The sequence below is a fragment of the Spea bombifrons genome, chromosome 3, assembly GCF_027358695.1.
Source record: "Spea bombifrons isolate aSpeBom1 chromosome 3, aSpeBom1.2.pri, whole genome shotgun sequence".
NCBI lineage: Eukaryota > Metazoa > Chordata > Amphibia > Anura > Pelobatidae > Spea > Spea bombifrons.
In genome coordinates, this window is record NC_071089.1 from 18898348 (window position 1) to 18916505 (window position 18158).

Below are 18158 nucleotides of genomic sequence, written 5' to 3' on the forward strand. Positions count from 1 at the left end.
GAGAGAGTGTGAGTGTAAGAGTACAGTGACAGTAACTAAAGTGAAAGCCACAAAACTAATGAAATACAAATGAAAATTTGTAGCTCTCTTCTTTGTTTTCGTTTGATTCATCGGGATTCCCTCACACAAGTCTAGTGATTACTGTGAAAATCAATCACACTAATCACATGCAATAAATGACAATTCCGTGTTCTGTGAATATTGAGTTGTTAAATTCCTCCCTCTCTCTTACAGACACACGTTGATCTTGTGTGGACGAGAGAGAGATGCTGTGTACCTGAAAATAAGGTAATAAGAAAAGAAAGTAATAAAGGCACTAAAACTGTTTATTTTTATACCTTGTATTGCATTTTTAACCCTTAATGAAGGATTAGGTCTCTAAAAAGGGTCTCGAAAGAAAGCTGTATCTGTCCTTAAAAAACCATGTTCAGGACCCCTGATGAGGGGGCAAGCCTAGTGTTTGTCGCGGCTAAGTGTAGTATTTCTTGAACATAAACACTAACATGCAAACTCACTTTTACATCCATATACTCTACCACCTTACACTTACTTACACATACATTCTTTCTCCTGCTCCACTTCCCCCCTCCCAGGTACCACTAACCCTATGCTCAACCCCAACATGCCAACACCCCACACTGACACACAAACTCCTGATAATATCATATGCTGACACCCAGACACACATGATAACACCAAAATCTAGCACACGTGGACAATCTAACACCTTACACTTACACACTCTTACACCATACCAGGACAGACATACACATGCTAACATCATATGCATTGCTCTCAAACATTAACACCTTATAGTAATACACACATGCTAACACCATACACCCATCAACAGGCACGCTAACCCCTTATACCAATTGTAACAGCTAACAACTTACCTGCAGCTGCTACAGCCGTAGCAGCCTCCCGCAGACACTGCCGGATGAGACCCTCACGCATGCGCACGCCACTCCTAAGATAGCCGGACATTTTCTCTGTTTATTTATGCTAATAGTTTGAGGTGGGGTTATCTGCCTGTCTAAGAGTTTCATGCTTTGTTTCTCTGGGCTCAGTTGCGGTTTTGTGTTTGCTCCAAGTTCTGACTTCGGCTTCGTATCACGGTTATCCTGACTTCTCCAACCCTTGCACATCCATTACTTTTATAAACGTGGGGCAGACTTTTGAATTCAAAGAGTGTGTGGGGAGGAAGTATTTTCCCTTTAAGTCCTACACATAGTTATCCCTACTTTCACCTTCAACCAGTTTCCATATTGCAAGGCAAATAAAGACATCTAGGCCAAGCTGCCAAGCATTCTCACTCAATTCTTCTGCCCAATGAATACTTGGGGGAAATGAACAATTAAAAAATAAATGTAAATAGGACTTACATGCAACATAAGCTTTTAATTGCCTCTTTTTTTGTAATGAGATGTGTTTTAGTTGTATTGCATTGGTTAGACAAGCTTGGTGCAGTAAGTCGGGTAAACAAAACAAACAGAAGGCAAATACCTTTATATTGAAGTTCCCATACAACTACAGAGAATAAGGGTTTCTTGCATGATTCTTTATTGAGTTACCTCTTTCGTTTAACAGTTCCATGGGATTTGGGAAATGCAAACACTAAATGAGCACTAGTGACAAACTCCAGAATTGAATCTTGTGTTTTTGTCCATAAAAATTGCTCTCATGAAATTTACCACATAGATCTGGGGAAAATAAACGTTATAATATAGAATGTTTGTCACAAGGCCCTAAGATTCCATGTGATAACAATAGATTTTTATATTATTAGGGAGTGTGGTTGGTTTAGCTCAGTATGGTACTGTGCAAGGAAGAGAACGAGAGTGACTAAAATTTATGTACAGCCCAGAGCTACTGTTCTTAGGGGGACATTATTGTACAAATGTGAGTACTTTCAAGGGACTACTGTAAGATATAATGCCTATTTGGGAACTTTTATTGCTAATTGACATTTTTTCAGCACTCCCCAGACGGCAGTAGTTAGTACTGATTGGAAGAGCATTTACAACATGAAATTCCGCATGGCACCAGATGGACCTATATATCTCAGGCACCCAAGTTAAAAAGTTAATGAAGAAAATAAACTTATGTAAAGGCTGCTGGGAAATCAAGAAGTTACCAAATGTGTTTACATGTACAAGTGAATTAATCAAACCAAGTAGCCTGAAATATATTACTGGCAAATGAATAATTAAACCTCAAGGGTCTAAACATAAAATATGCATACTATGGACTGTGTGTTTGAAGAATGAATGGTCTTTACAATGTAGGAATAAGAAAACACATATACTATTTTTGTCTCCTAAGAGTACCTAGGAATTCAAGTCTTCTGTGTTTTTAGCCACACCTGGAATGCTTCACCCAAGATCACCATCACAGTAATGATGAAACTTCCAACAAGAAAGTGATGGCCAGGTACTGATACAAGACGTGTGGCAAAAATAGAAGCACAAAAAACAGCACAAAAATAGAAGGTTTTGGATCTCTTCTTGGCTCCTCCAGGCAAGAAAGAGAAGGTGGGTAGGATAAGAAAAGAGTAGGAGACCCTAAAACTAACCATATAAAATTTGCATTTCTAAAATAAAGGTTTTATCGTTAGCATTTCCATACAAAGAACATTTTATATGTATAGTATACATCATTTAGTGTGAATAGTAGTTCAAAATAGAATGCATTTAGGGATAGTTTAAATTAAAGCACAGTAATACCCCACAAACATAGTTTTTTGTTTTGGAGTAAGGGAGGACAGGCATCTTCTGTCTCAGGGGGGCAGCTAAAGTCAAGCCTCCATCCCGATAAATAATATACACAGTAGCATACTCACACACTTACCATAACTCACACTAAACCATAAGGATGTTTTACTGTTAGATGTATGTGTATCATCACACTTCACTTTATCATCACTCTTAACACATACCACTGTTACCTTGTCATGTTACATGACCTTATTGTTCACCACCTCTGTAAGTGGTCTGGCACAACTAGGATTGGATCTGCTGTACCAGCCTGGGTGGGGGAGGGGGTGTGTGGACCAAACAGCCTCCCCTTGTTTTGAAAATTATTTTTTTAATGTTTTTTTTCTTTTATTGTAGACTGAGAACCACTGTTTCCACAGTTTCTCACTGAGTCATCGGAGATCCTAGCAGGTTCTGGGTAGACCACCAGGGACTACTTCTCATTTCTTCAGTGTTTCTGTATGTGGCAGCATTGACACTCCCTGCAGAGAATTCTGAATCCAGAGTTCAGGCATCAAATAGTAACAGAAGTGTAATTGGCAGATGTACCAATGGGGAAATGTCTCCATCATTGCAAGATACTTAGGATGTACTATTATATCCAAAGGGCTGTTTGGACCAATTTTGTATTTTGTATGATATTGTATTGTGAATGTTTTATGTACAACCTGTTGCTTGTAAAATTAAATTAATGTAAACTAAATCAAGATCATTTAACATAAAATAAGTGCTATTTAGCAACTATGTATTCCAGGTATGGCTAAAATTCTACAACCTGATCATATATTAAACAGTTATTTTACTGCATGAGTTCCTTCACAAATGAAACAAATATATGAACATGCAGCAGTGTACCACTAAGGAAAGTCAAATAGATTCAAAGTCCTGCAGTGAATATTTATTGTCAGCAGTGGTGCATTTAAGGGAGGCGAGGAGTGGTCTGTTCCAGGGGCCACTCATCAAGGGGTTGAGACATTGGCACAGAGAGGTCCTAAGTCTGCTGGAAATTCCCTCTCTTTCAATGTGTCCTTAGGTTTTCCGCAGCTTCCATGTCCCTGTCTCCTTTCTCACTGCTCTGCTTCTTCTCTTACCTCTTCTTGGTCTTCTGTCTCCTTCTGCTTCTCCCTGTGCCAAATGAGTGGAAAATGTTACCATGACAGCTGCAAAACAGGCAAGAGTCATATTTTGGTTCCAAGACTTTATGTCAATTTTTTATCCCCCCCCCCAACCATCCTCCTCAGAATAATACACTACACAACACGACATTAACCTTTCTTTACCGTAACTCCCGTGATGTTGAGTCAGCCATAGTAGCAATAGTAGCTGGTAACTGTAGTTTGTGCTAACTGCAGACCTGGAGGCCACCATTGTTGCCAGTCATGTGGATATTTTAGGTGACTTTCTCTTCTCAAACACCACACGGAGCAGATTCTTTATGACAGTGCTAATCAAGTCCTGCTTAAACAATGAAATCCTGTCCTCCATAAACACACATAAGTCAGGGTCTCAGTGTCAGGGTGAGTACCATAAATATTGTACTTTTTCACCATTTTTACTATATGTTGGTTTAATCAATATAATTATTTTCTGTGTTTGATCTGCCCACACTTTCTTTCAGGAGGGCTTTGTTTTGGTGAGATTCCATCAGTGTCTAGAAAGACCCTACTGGGTCCCTTCCCCTAAAATGACCTTCCAGTGAGTGTCAGAATTAATACAGATGATAGAGCGCCATTACACTTGCTCTATTATCAAGAAGACAGCGATACTGGGGAGTCCAGGCTGCAAAAATGCATGATGTACATGTACATCCTAAGGAGCATCTTGCTTCACCCCTTATGGGCATACATTCAACATCATATATAAGAGTAACTAAAAGTTTTTTTAATGTTTAGTAAGAACAAATATGTACATAGGCATCATCCAAAAAAGTCATCTTACTACGTATGTGAAAAAAATCTAAATTTTATCCAATATCCAAGGTTTTCATGAAGAGGCTACAAAATGCTTAAATACCTGTTCACTTCCAGCTAAATGTTATCTGTTATAAGTTCAGATGTTGGAAGAAGCTCTCATATTAACACCAGAGCTAACATCCTTTCTCATGATTCTACTTACATGCAGGGCAGGCCCTACAATGGAGCACTTTGCCGCCCCAAGCCCTTTTTTTTTTTATAAAGACGAAGAGAGAGAGGGGAGCCGAGTGGTTTTTGCTTACCAAGTTGTCAGTACCCGCTCGGCGTCCCTCTCTCTCCTCTGCGAGCCCTCTAGCTCGGTCTCGGTGCCGGCTTGTAATGCTGAGCGCCGGAAGATGACGTCATTTCGGGCGCTCAGCATTACAAGCCGGCACCGAGACCGAGCAGGGAGATTTGCCGCATGACTGCTGAACGGTAAGTACAAAGGGGGGGTAGGGTAGATAATAGGGAGGGAGGGAGAGAGGGAGAGGAAGGGTAGATAATGGGGAGGCGGCAGAGGAAGGGTAGATAATGGGGGGACGGCATTTTAAACTTCGCCCCAGGCGGCATAATGCCTTGGGCCGGCTCTGCTTATCTTACCATCTTACTACCTGCCAACTTGACCCTTGCACGTCTATTTAACCTCTGAAGTAGAATGGGGACATGCTTAATGAAAAACAAACATGCTCTTATCGCTCCCATTTTAAAGAAATACTCTCTTTCCCATGTTAGTACTGTCCTGTTTGCATTCAGCCCCTATGTCAATCCGGCCCTGGGACGCCCGGCCCACTGGGAAAATGCCCGGTGTGCCCGATGGCCAGTCCGGGCCTGGCTGTGGCAGTCCCAGAAAATGGCCCAATGTGTAGAGGTCTGGTACCTGCCAAGGGTACCCTGGAAGACTCCACGATGTATATGGAACATGTACAAGAGATTTATGGCTACATTGGTGTTCTACATCTATAAAAAAATACCTAGCATCCTTCAAATCCAAATGCCATGTCTAAGGGTCTTCTTGTCTGTAGAACTATTTGGTTGAGAACCAGCCTTAGGAGGGGTTATTGTACGCCAGCCCACCGGGGCGTTTAACTGGGGTAGTTGTTGACCAGTCCAGGCCTGGTTAGTATGCATTTGCGCATGTGCAGTGCTACATGTTTGCATTACCACGCTACATTTCATACACTATGTGCATTCTATTATTGACTTATTGCATTTTCAATGCAAGAACTTGAGTTCTTAAGAATATGCTGGTCCACTCCAAGGTCTCATCCACTTCTAGACACTTATGCTGTCTGTTGACATATGATAGCATATTGAATTGTTTTTTGTTTGTTTTTTTTGTTCTACACTACATGGTTGGTTTTATAATGAAGTTAGTATAAGTCACATATCAAAGACTGTGAAGCCAATTTATTTGTAGTGAAACACTGCCAAGCTTGTGCAATTGGGGGAATCTGTCAATTACATTTTATTCAGTATCTATCTTTGTGTTTAATATGTACATATTATTAGTTCTGATAGTGTCTCATGGGCTGTAGACATGTCCAATTTACAGGAAAAAACTTAAATCATATTTATCAAGGGAAAGTCTTCTTTTGAAAAGCTGGAAGCTTTATTCTGTTTGTTATGAAAGTACTAAGTTGTTGCAATTAAGGAGTATTTATAATTAAAATATTTTTGTCATCGTGTAATAAATATTAAATATTAAAACATTTCTTTTCATTTAACTATTTTCAGTGATATCTACATCAATGTTGGAAAAATTTAATTCATACATCTTTCGCTACTTCACAGACACAAAATCTTTGAATGCAAGTAGCTCAATGATTATATTGCTACAAATTTGCAATGAGTCTTTCTAATTTTCTACAAAATTAATTCATTTTACCGTACCGTGACATTTAGAAATATATGAAATTATGTGTTTCTTTTTCTTAATCCACTTATAAATATATATCAGGTTAAGATGAAAACATCTGGTCTAACCGCATTAATTATACATAACGAGACAATCCTGGCAAGTTTCCACTACAGGAAGTGTTGAGCTGGCCTTTTCTAATGCTTGGTTTTTCTGGTTATTTTCTTCTTACTGCCACTCACGCACTCTCTGTTTAGTGAATTAACCTACTTTTCTTGCAAGTTGGATTAACACATTTCTAAATCATTATTTTGCAAATTAGGCCAAAATAAAAAAAATGTGTATACTTCTTAATCCCGCTTATTATTATCATTTGGGAGACGCAAAAAAAACCCATAAAGAACAAAGTTTTTAGACGATGGTGCTGCATGTCTTTAAGACAGTTATAAGTATCTTTATACACCGAATGTTGAATTCATAGCTACTTTAGAACAAATTCATTTTTTGAAGATGTTTATAAAAGATGTACAAATATCTGTGGAAGTACTGACATGTTTACTTCAGCTGATACACTTTCTGTGATTAAATCTTTTTCTTCTTTTAAGATATCATTATTAATGTTTGGAAGAAAATTCTAGTAAATTATCCCTTGTTTGATTTTAGCTTGTGGCGATAATAATAATCTTTTAGTAAAAACTAAACTCGGTATGAGAAAATGCCTTTTTGATGCAGCTGTTGTTCCTTGCAATAGGTCCAATAAAAATCTAATAACTAGTAGTATCATAAGGGCTTACAAAGAAAACGGCTCTAAAATTGGTCTATATTTAAACATTTCATAGAAATTAGATGTGAATTAAAATGACACCAAACAGAAAATGAAACCCTCCAAGTCGCATAAACTTTATTACACGGCCAGAATATACTACTTATAAAATATTTATGTTATATTATTTTATTGCCATTGGTATAAAAAGTTTAACAAATATCAAATAAATAAATATATATTGTTGTTTAGCCTAATACAAAATAAATAATCTTATTATTAATCACAGCAATGAAAACATTCAAGATACTTTTAAAGATTGTGTTTATATGTTGTATTGTTTTGTATTATTTTAAAGAATTTTTAAAATTAAAATTCTAATAATTTTACAGTTGACATTTGTGAAGCCAATTCAGTTTAAGATGTGAAGGGAATGTCCTGCAAGAAAGCTTACAACAAATCACTATGTAACAGGAGTATGTAGTAAACAAACGTTGGTTATATAGAGTGTTCATTACTATGGTCTTTCTGTTGTGGCCATGACTGATTCAAGGCTCTGGTCGGCCCTGGGAAAAAATAATGGACCCCCCCTCCCACTAATACCCTGCTATGTTTCTAACACATCCATGCAGACACATTTAACCATACACATCCATGCTCACATACTTATACATACACATTCATGCTCGCACACAGACCAAAATTGTTCTGGTCTGACCCCATGGCTCAGCACTTTTGGGGAAGTGCAACGAGATAATGTAGATAGATTCTCAGAGAAAAAGAGGTGCAGAAACGATTGTCTGTCCCGAAAGAACATATCTTGTGAAGGCAAATTCGGCCCTTGTCAAAGTGCTGCTACCGGGACCATGTAGGGATCGGCTCTGGTGGGCCCTTGTTGCCCGCTTTGCCCACTTATTAATGTGTGCTGGTTGTGCTTTGCTATTTATTCCAACCCTAGATCTTGTCTGAGGATAGTAAGACCTATACTTAAACATGGAAGTTTCTAAGGAAGGAGCTCTACAGCTGCAGTTGAAGAACATTGTGATTGGGTATTTTCAGCCTATGGGACACGCTAACTTAAATTGCCCAGTAAAAGAGCTACGTTTTTGTGAAATGTAATTTGACTCAATGTTCAATATCCAGTCCTCTCCAACATATATATTTACCAACACCCTCTCCTGACAAGTTATCCCGCAGGCAGTGGTATATTCACGCTGGTCTGACCTAGGCCTGACCTGTGACTTACCTCTGCTAGGATCACCATTGGGTAAAGCACGCTATGATGGATGTACTAGCTGAGCATAGATGTCTGATATTTCCAACCACCCCACTAAAAAAGTAGAACACCATAGAACCTGTTGAGCCATTCATTAAGGAAAAATGGGAAGATTTTATGGAATTGATGATTCTCATCTGCCGTCAAATGTTATATTTCTATGTGGTGCACAGTCCCTCTTGGTGCATACTATCATCAACCGGTCTGGTCCTCGGTACACTGAAGACTATGGCCATCACTAGAATAACAGAAGTAAGGACATTACAAATAAATAAAATGTTTCCCAGTGGTGATCTGAGCAAAGCTAAAAATTACTCCCACAGACGAACAAAAAGGGGAAATGTTAAAATAAAGGGCTTCATGAATATTTGAAACTGTGTGTAACATTATAAGACAAGAGCTCAAAATATTTGTAATCGCACAATTAACTGAAGGCACATTATCTGACTAGAATCAGTTCAGTATTTACTTACAAATGATCCCGCAGGGAATTAATTGTGTCCTATCTGGAGAGATAAAGATGCTATCTACTTTTAAATTTTTAATTTTTTAATTTAAAAGCTGTATTCTAACTAGAGGAAGTCATTAAAACTGTATGAAGCACAAAAATAAAACAGGGCCTCTGCTTGTGGCAGCCCTGATGTATGCCGTAATTACACCGCTGTACAAAATACATAGCTTTTCATGCCAAGCCATTGTTATGAGTAGACAATTTTAATGTTTCTTCACATAACTTATGATTGGTATTGCTTAAGGAATGTAAAATCATTTATACCGTGCATCCAAATCTCCCGAGGCAAAGCAGGTGGAGAATACATAATTTACCCGAAGCATTAAAAAAAATGCGATGCAGAATAGCAGAGTTATATACCCGTTAAATGTTATGCAGAAAACGCTGATTTACAGAGTTATAAGCAGCCAATGTTGTGATATCACTAAATTTTACTGGATGTTCCGAAAGGATGTAACACAAAAATGTATGTTTTAGCGTGTCAATGTTTTAGGAAATCCGGAATAATGTATTTTTTGGATGCTTTCCTCTGTCCATGACATAAGGTTACAACAGTAAAGGGCACCGTCATGCTCTGCTTGATAAAACCGTTATTTCAGGGTTTTTTTTTCAGAAATGGAGACAGGTGCTCATATTAATTAAACAGCAAAAGAAAAAAATATGTACTGCATTTGCCAGCAAATGAAACAAAAATTAAATAATAATTCATGTATTTACATAGTCAAAAATGAATGCCAGTGAATGTATTCCTGAGTAATCCATCTGCGTTTGCAAGGTTGTAGTCAAACATGCATCATCTCCAAGGCTTTTATAAGTTTTATTTGTGCTCACATGGAGAATTTTTAACCATTTAATCCACATTTTATTTGAGCTTCCGTAAAACAACACATCTAGAAACGATTCTATATATAAATGATTAGATTATTTTCAAATATTTTTATTGAAGTTTTTTCAAAAAAAATTTTTGTAACATAACAAATAATATAAAATTTTACATAGTAAATACAAAAGCATAATACTAATTTAACAGTTTAGTCTGAATAAAACAAAAGAAAAAGGGAGGGAAAACAGGGAAGGTTTTTTTGGGAACATGCATATACGGTAATACATGTCAAAAAAGACAAGAATATTCAATATATACAAAAGAACAGCAAATCACAAAACTTATAAAGAAAAAATGAGTGTTAAAATTACAGAATTTCAAACATAAGCATTCAAGGATTATTTATTGCAATAGCTTTTAACCTTATCTTTCCAAGAACCCCAATATATATACGTAATTCGTCCAGTTTTGAAGAGAATGGCCTAGTATGTAACTCATACATTTTGGTTTCCATGACACATTGTATTAATTCCCCAATACCTGGGACATTTGGGGATTTCCAATAGCTCGGCAAAACCGAAAAATCGAATTCGGTAAGTCCTTAAACAGTACCATTTAAAGGAAATGATTAGATTCTAATGGCCGTGAAATCTTCACTTTTTGGGTAATAGGTTTAAGGCCCTCTTGAACATTCACACTTGTCAGAAGTCAAGAATTCTAGCAACAGTAGTGAAGAGGTTGATATCCCTGTGAGAACACCATTTGGAAAAGGTATACCATATTCTACGATAAACTGCTATACAGAGAAACAGAAATGTGACTGTCCCTTTAAATGAAGTTTACCACTGAAAATGTTCAGTAGGCAGAAATAATGACAAGGATGCAACCCATAGATGGGAATCAGGATTAAGCAGAATCACTTCCATAATTGTTGCCACCTATCCAGGATTCCCCTGGACAGTCCCAGAATAAAGAGGTAAGTTCCGAGTCTTGTATTTACCTTACTTAACATGTATAAGGAAGAACAATGTTAAGGGCTCGTGGAGCAGAGTCAAAGATCTGTTCATAATAAATTTATAGACTATGGTGAGAGGAAGGTAACTGACATTGGAGCACTAAAACTGTGAGAAAAGTCTGCTTCTTTTTGAGATCCAATAGGTATATATCACCCTCTGGCAGTTAAAGGGTTTTCCTTTCTTCTAATTGTATTCTCTTCTGTTCCCTCCTTTATCTGTGTCTTTCCTATCTCTTCACTTTGTATTTTCTGCTCTTTTCTTTCTAGCCTACTTTGTCTCTTTTCTATCCTTTGTCTCTTTTCTCTCCGTCCTCTATTTATCGCACACGTTTCTTTATTTTCTATTCTCTCTTCACCTTCTCTCCCTTGTTCTTCTTTGATCTGCCTGAATCTAAAATTGTCTTTAAACAGTTGTAGCATTTCAGATTTGGAGCTTTATGGTACATAATGTATAGAAGGGGGCTAGCCTGTGGTTAGGGCAATTAAACTAAGTGTGACAACCACAAAAAAATACCCAAGGCTTCTATGTTCTCTCATGATATGGAGCTCCAGACACATGTGGCTCTCTAGTCAAATATCCTTTCTAGCACCTTTTAGTGCTGTTTAGTGCAATTACTGCATTATTTACTGGGGATTCTAGGAAATGATTTCCTTAAAAAAAATACTACTCTTGGTCTATATCACCTATAGTTGATCACCTATTTTCCCCTCTTAACCTATGATCTCCCATTTGACACTAATAGAAAATGTTATATTTTTTACAAAAACATAAAATGTTGATTAAAATGTAGTCTTATCACCATAGAAACCCATGAAGTGGTCTAGATAGAGGAAACATTCCACTGATTGCTATGATAATAAGACCACTTTTTATTCTCTGCCTCATAAGTTTTTAACCAAGCTCTTCCCAAATCTCCGCCATCTTCATACCCAATGTCCCCTTTGCGCTGCAATGAAAATGAAGTTTTTAAGTATTCTAATTGCATTCATATTGGCAATACCCTTCACTGTTCTCATTAATGTATGTTTTGATCTAGTGAATTTATATTTCTGTTAACTTTTCTTTATAGCCCTTTCTTTTACGAGCCATCTGCCTTGAGATTGGCTTAAGTAGAAATCTGCATTATAATACCCTTTAACCAGCTGTTTCTTAGCTGGCAAAAACCTGTTTTTTATCTGTAAATAAAAGCCTCCAATTTAGCAATTGCTTGACTGACGCATGAACACTTTGTTACGTTGAAAGGGACTAAAGTTGTTTACACTCTTGGCTCTTAATAATATCCCAGGGTTTTACGTTCTTAACACGATACTTTGCCTGGCAGCAACATGCAAAACTAAATACATAAACATCTGGATGTTTGTGCTTTTTGTCTTAAAATCAGATGGCTTTTCACAGACAAAAAGCACAAACAATAAACGTGTTGCCTCTGTAATAAAGCATTAGATGCCGCTGTATACGTTGAAATAATTCATATCACATTAGAGTCTTTGACTTGCCACCACCGATGAGATTAAAATATATAACAACTTTCAAATGCCTCTGTATTCTCATGCAAAGAACTATATGGATAGCTTCTATTTTGTTCCCAGGGTTTGCATATACATAAATGAATACAGTTTGTACTCTAAAGCAAATGTATGGTAAATCAATGTATGCCTGTATACTATAAACATATTCTTCATGGAACTCCCTTGAGAAATCTGGAATAGATTTCTGGATAATAGTAGTGGTCTTAGTCGAGTCTAATAGTGGTCTTCAGTTGAAATGAGCATATTTTTTGACTCCATACTCGCTCCAGTAACTCAAGGCACGAGGCGGTGGTTTTTCAAGGCACAGTGAGCTAGATCACGCTCCAGATGGATAACTTATACCTGACACTCTTTAGGTGTTAATATAGCAAGAAACCTTGAGATTGCTCTATTCAGTAAATTAATGATGATAATGATATATAAATATTTAATAATTTAATACAGGTACAAAATCCCCCCAGCTCATATATATAATTAGTAATCGTAGTTTTTCACTGTGTATTATAATGCTTGCCCCAATACACAAGCTTTGTAACAACCAATATGGCGGCTGAATACTTTCATACACAGTCAGTGGGTTCCTCTGGAATATTACTTGTTAATATATTGGAATAATAGAAAGAGAATATCTTGTGAACAGACATGCTGCAAACAAAAAAGGATTACTAGAAGAGTCTTCATGTGCTGACTGGTTACAGACATCAGATCAAGTACATATGGTTGCTGATATCTATGTATATGCATTTCTATACCACACTGGTTCATAGATTGTCAGGTAAGGGTACTTATCCAGGATGCGATCATGGGGAAAAATAATAATAATAACTTGCAGCAGAACACATCACATTCTATTGAAAAACTGTTGTTATAACCTCTTACTATACCACCCTTCGTTCACAAAGTTAAATCTTGCTGCTGCTTAAATCCAAATACTAATTCAAATGCATTGGGTTTCTTTTAGATAACTAGTAACCTCAGCACTTTTTATCCTTTGCACTAATCCGTGATACCTAAAGAATTTGACCGCAATTTGCCATCAATCTCTGAGAAATAATTGTAATGTGTGAAATATTAGAATTTTTAAGAAGTATATGAAAAGTCAGAATAGGTCCATGCGGATGGGGTGAATATGTATCCCAGTACATGGTACACGATACGCTTTAGAAGCTGTAGTCACGTAATCAAAGATTGAAATAAGTGATTGGGCTACAAAATATGACATTTTGAAAACGCATATTATCATTCATGCATCCAACATCACATTGTGTCTCCGAAATACATTTTAAGTGTTAATGCATAATAGTCCAAATATAGAAAAGCTCACACAGCTCCAGCTATTGTTTTGTATTATCCCCTTTCCCAATTGCATATTCTTCTGCAGACTATAACAATGGCAATAAAATGAAAATCCTTCCCATAACAGGAAGCATACAAACAGTGTAAGACAATCAACAGCACAAACACCCTATTGATTTGAGTAGGAGGTACACAAAGCACTCAAACAATGTCAGATTCTTTATATATTCAAACATAAAAAGAGCTAAATGCATACTGGAGTCCACCAATATAACATAAAAGCCACCTAACAACACATAATAAGCAGATTGTGTTACTGCAGGACACACTGGGAGTTATGTAAAAGGAATGATTCTAGAGCAAAGTAGTCTTGTTACCATAGCAACCAATGGAATGGTTCAATCAGCAGGGAGCATTCCATTGTTTGCTCTGATGATTATAGCGCCTTTCAAACGATGTACAACAATCACATTTTATATATATCCCCCATTGGGTCATACATGTAGAGACCAATTATGGGACACAGTGATAATATGGAGCAATCACCAAGGAAACCAACAGAATGTTTATGCAATTTGTAAACTATTCTTCCAAAAAGATAAAGAAAGATCTTTATTTTGCCATATTTGTTTTCATAATACATCCAGAGAAGGCTTAACTGCTTGAGAGTCTCTTTTGGGTTAAAAAAAACAGCCCCACTGATTCAGATCCTTGTTAAGCAATATAGGCAGGAAAAACCTGGTGTACTTGGGGTACTTTGATATAGTGGCGGGCTAATATCTGGCCATATAGTGTGACGGAATCCTCAATATTTGTGAGTGGTGTTATAGGGAAACTGGTCTCCCAAAAATGCGATTGACTTCCTATAATGTGGGGAGCATAGGCTAGAATAATCACTGAAACATTCCTAATCCTGGTAGCTGTGTAGCACGCTACAAAACATCCCCAGAAGTTAACAAGGCAAAGCACACTTAAAACAAATTCAATCTTTATTTAAAAATGCAAATTATCTTTGGGCTCATTTTCTCTATATTTAGTTTATACCAGTCAATAAATCTGTATTACAAGGTTTTTTACTCAAGGATATACTTCAAGTGATCATTTACAAAAAAGATTACTAAAGGCACAACATAATTACGTTACCGATCCCGTATACCCATTAGTCAATTTCTAATTATGCCCTATATATTGTGTGGGTCCCATAGGCGATTCTGGTGATTTACTGCATCTGAATTCTCTCGCTCGCTAGTTCCAGTGCCAACAAATCTATTGATTTAGCCATGGGATATATGTTCTTATCATATTCAAAACACTTGCTACGTGAGGTATCGATGGTACGCTTCATATATCATGCAATACAGTGTTTGCGGCCAAAATATCTACATAAATGTACTTTTTTTTAACCTTGCAGATAATTCAAACCTCTGTATTGCTAGATTGAACCCTGGTACGATTCATCAAAAAACCTATAGTATCACATCTACCGGTCCTTATTTGCATGTTATCAAGGACGTGAAATCATCTTAGTTGTAAACCTTAATAACTCAACAAAAACACCCTCTTACCCACAAATCAATTAACCAGATGTTCTATTCCACATGTTTTCCAGAACATCAATGCAATTTTTTAATCTCCTCCATCCCATCACCCAAGTCTGTTATTGCGGGTATTGAATGGAAACCCCTCACAGTTTGTGTACAGAACCAAGAAATGAGTTTGAAAAACCTACTGTTCTCTTTTCCTTTGCCGCCATTGCCTCTAACTAATTCATTCTAAATATGTAACATGGTCTGTATAAAAAAAAAGTGTAATATCAGGCAGTGACTCATGTATCCACTGCCAGGATGATTAACACCAGGAAAGATAAGGATAAGGATAAGCATAAGGATAAGGATCTGAGCATAAGGATCTGAGCGACTTTGACAAGGGCCAAATTGTGATGGCAAGACGACTTGTTTTGGGTCCGAGCATCTCCAAAACTGCAGCTCTTGTGAGATGTTCCTGGTCTGCAGTGGTCAGTACCTATCAAAAGTTGATAGGAAAAGCAGTAAACTGGGTCATGGGCGGCCAAGGCTCATTGATTCACATGGGGTGCGAAGGCTGACCCGTGTAGTCAAATCCAACAGACAAGCAACTGTTACTCAAATTGCTAAAAAAAAGTTAATGCTGGTTCTGACAGGGATATATTGGGAAGTTCTTGCTGCTGGACAGTGGCCTTCCCTGTTCCTGGTTTTATGCTGATTACCTTGTACACGTTTTTGTACAATTCATCTGTTGTAATACTTTACCTCATCCACTTAACCGAGTGATACTGTGCCATTGCTGCTGTGTTTTTATATTTTTTAGCTATGAAGAATTAAAGAATATTTTATGATAAGCTCATTTATGCCTCTGGAAATGTGAGTACATTACTTACCTGCAATACTGCTAAGCCCCTATTTGCATACGGAGTTACACAATTTTTTGTCAAATATCTCTTTTTTCCCTATGTGGATGTGCGCCCCATTTGGAAGAGTTGTATAGATTATTAAGTGTTGGAGGAACGCTTATTTGGTGCTCCTGTCTAATTAGGCAAAGTATTTTTTTATTCATTTACACCAGTGGTGTGTGTTTGCTTTTCTTGTGTTTCTACAATGGGCACATGAGCGTAAGAACTGGACCACGGAGAAATTAAAGAAGGTGGTCTAGTCTGATGAATCATGTTTTTTTTTACATCACGTGGATGTAAGGGTGCATGTGCATCGCTTACCACATGGCACCAGGATGCATCATTAGAGGCCCCACCTCGCAATTTACAGGACATAAAGGATCTGCTGCTAACGTCCTGGTGCCGGATACCACAGCGCAGCTTCAGAACTCTAGTGGAGTCCATGCCTTGATGGTCCAGGGCTGTTTTAGCGGCAAAAGGAGGATTTACACAATATTAGGCACGTGCTGGTGTATATCCCTATATGTAGAGACAGCCAGCAGTCAAAAATCCTATGCGGTGGCTTTGACGATATCTGTAGTAGTTGGGTGTGGCATATGATCGTGTCAAGAATTGAAACCTTTGTGTAAATGTGGTTGGTTATCGCTGATTCTTCGTATAACGTAGATATTTTTTTGTGGAATGCAACGCAAATGTTTATTATGATTAATATATCAAGTAGGTTTGAATTTAAAAAAAAATCATATTGGCGTAGCTCCTCATCTAAAAATACCGAACGAGCATCAGCACCATATTTAGGATTTTTTTCTTCTTTTCATTCACTTTATTTTTATCATTTAATCAAAACTCTCAACAAGTCTATTTTATTGATATACATAATTTTTCACACCAGCCTAAAACTCTGTATTGTATATATTTTGCCTAACGTTACATAAAACTACATTTAACATTTTCTCATCCCCTGATTTTCCCAAGAAGAACCAATACACTAGTATAATATAATTTATACACTTATCACTTAATGAATATTTATTTTCTATTGTATTATGACTACATTAGTGTAATATTGCATTACATAGTAATATCAAACAATCTGATAACTAAGTAACCTGTATTTTGGGTGTTAACACACAGAAGGGGTAGATGACTCTGCTCTTGTGAGCTTATAACCTTTCTGGAAGACAACACTGTGCTCTATTGGTAGCAACGATGAGGAGTTAAGGAGAAATTATATTAAGGAGTAATCATTTTTAGAAATATGTTGGCATGAATGTTCATTTAAAAAAAGAAACCATAATCTCCCATATTTGTTGCCAAATGAATATTTTAAAGATTGATCTAGATGGGAAGAACTTATAAGGAGCAGTCATGTCAATAAAGTAAAACATACTGTAACTTCCCATGTTCCTTGCCTTAATACTTAATGTTATGGAGACAGGCCAGTTGTCAGGGACAGTGATCAAGCCCCATCCCTAGCAACCAATTACGTGTGTGTGTGTATATTTAAACATTTTCTAAAACAAATCGGGTAGTTATTAAACAAAAACAGGTATTTAATGTTTTTAAAGCCTTTTATGTTTTTTAGGTTGTGTGATCCTCTATTTTTTAATATTTCTTGTAGGCTCTGACCAAATCTTAGGGATGAGCAGCCCCCTCCTGCCACATGGGAGCCTCATTAATGGTGTCCCGAGTAGGCTTTAAATTGCTGGAGATTCTCATTTGGGTTAAAATGCAGTGTAGTTCCCCTGGTTCAGCTCCTTGGTAAGCAATATAGCCATGAACATGACAGGAGTCACCAAACTTAGGGTACTTTGACATAGTGACGGGCTAAGCAAAATTTGGCCATATAGTACGAAGGAATCTCCAATATTTGTTTCAGTGTGTGCCGAACTCTTGCTTTGTTTTGTGTACGTATTGGTCACTATTATTATAGCAGCAACCCCGGGAATCTGA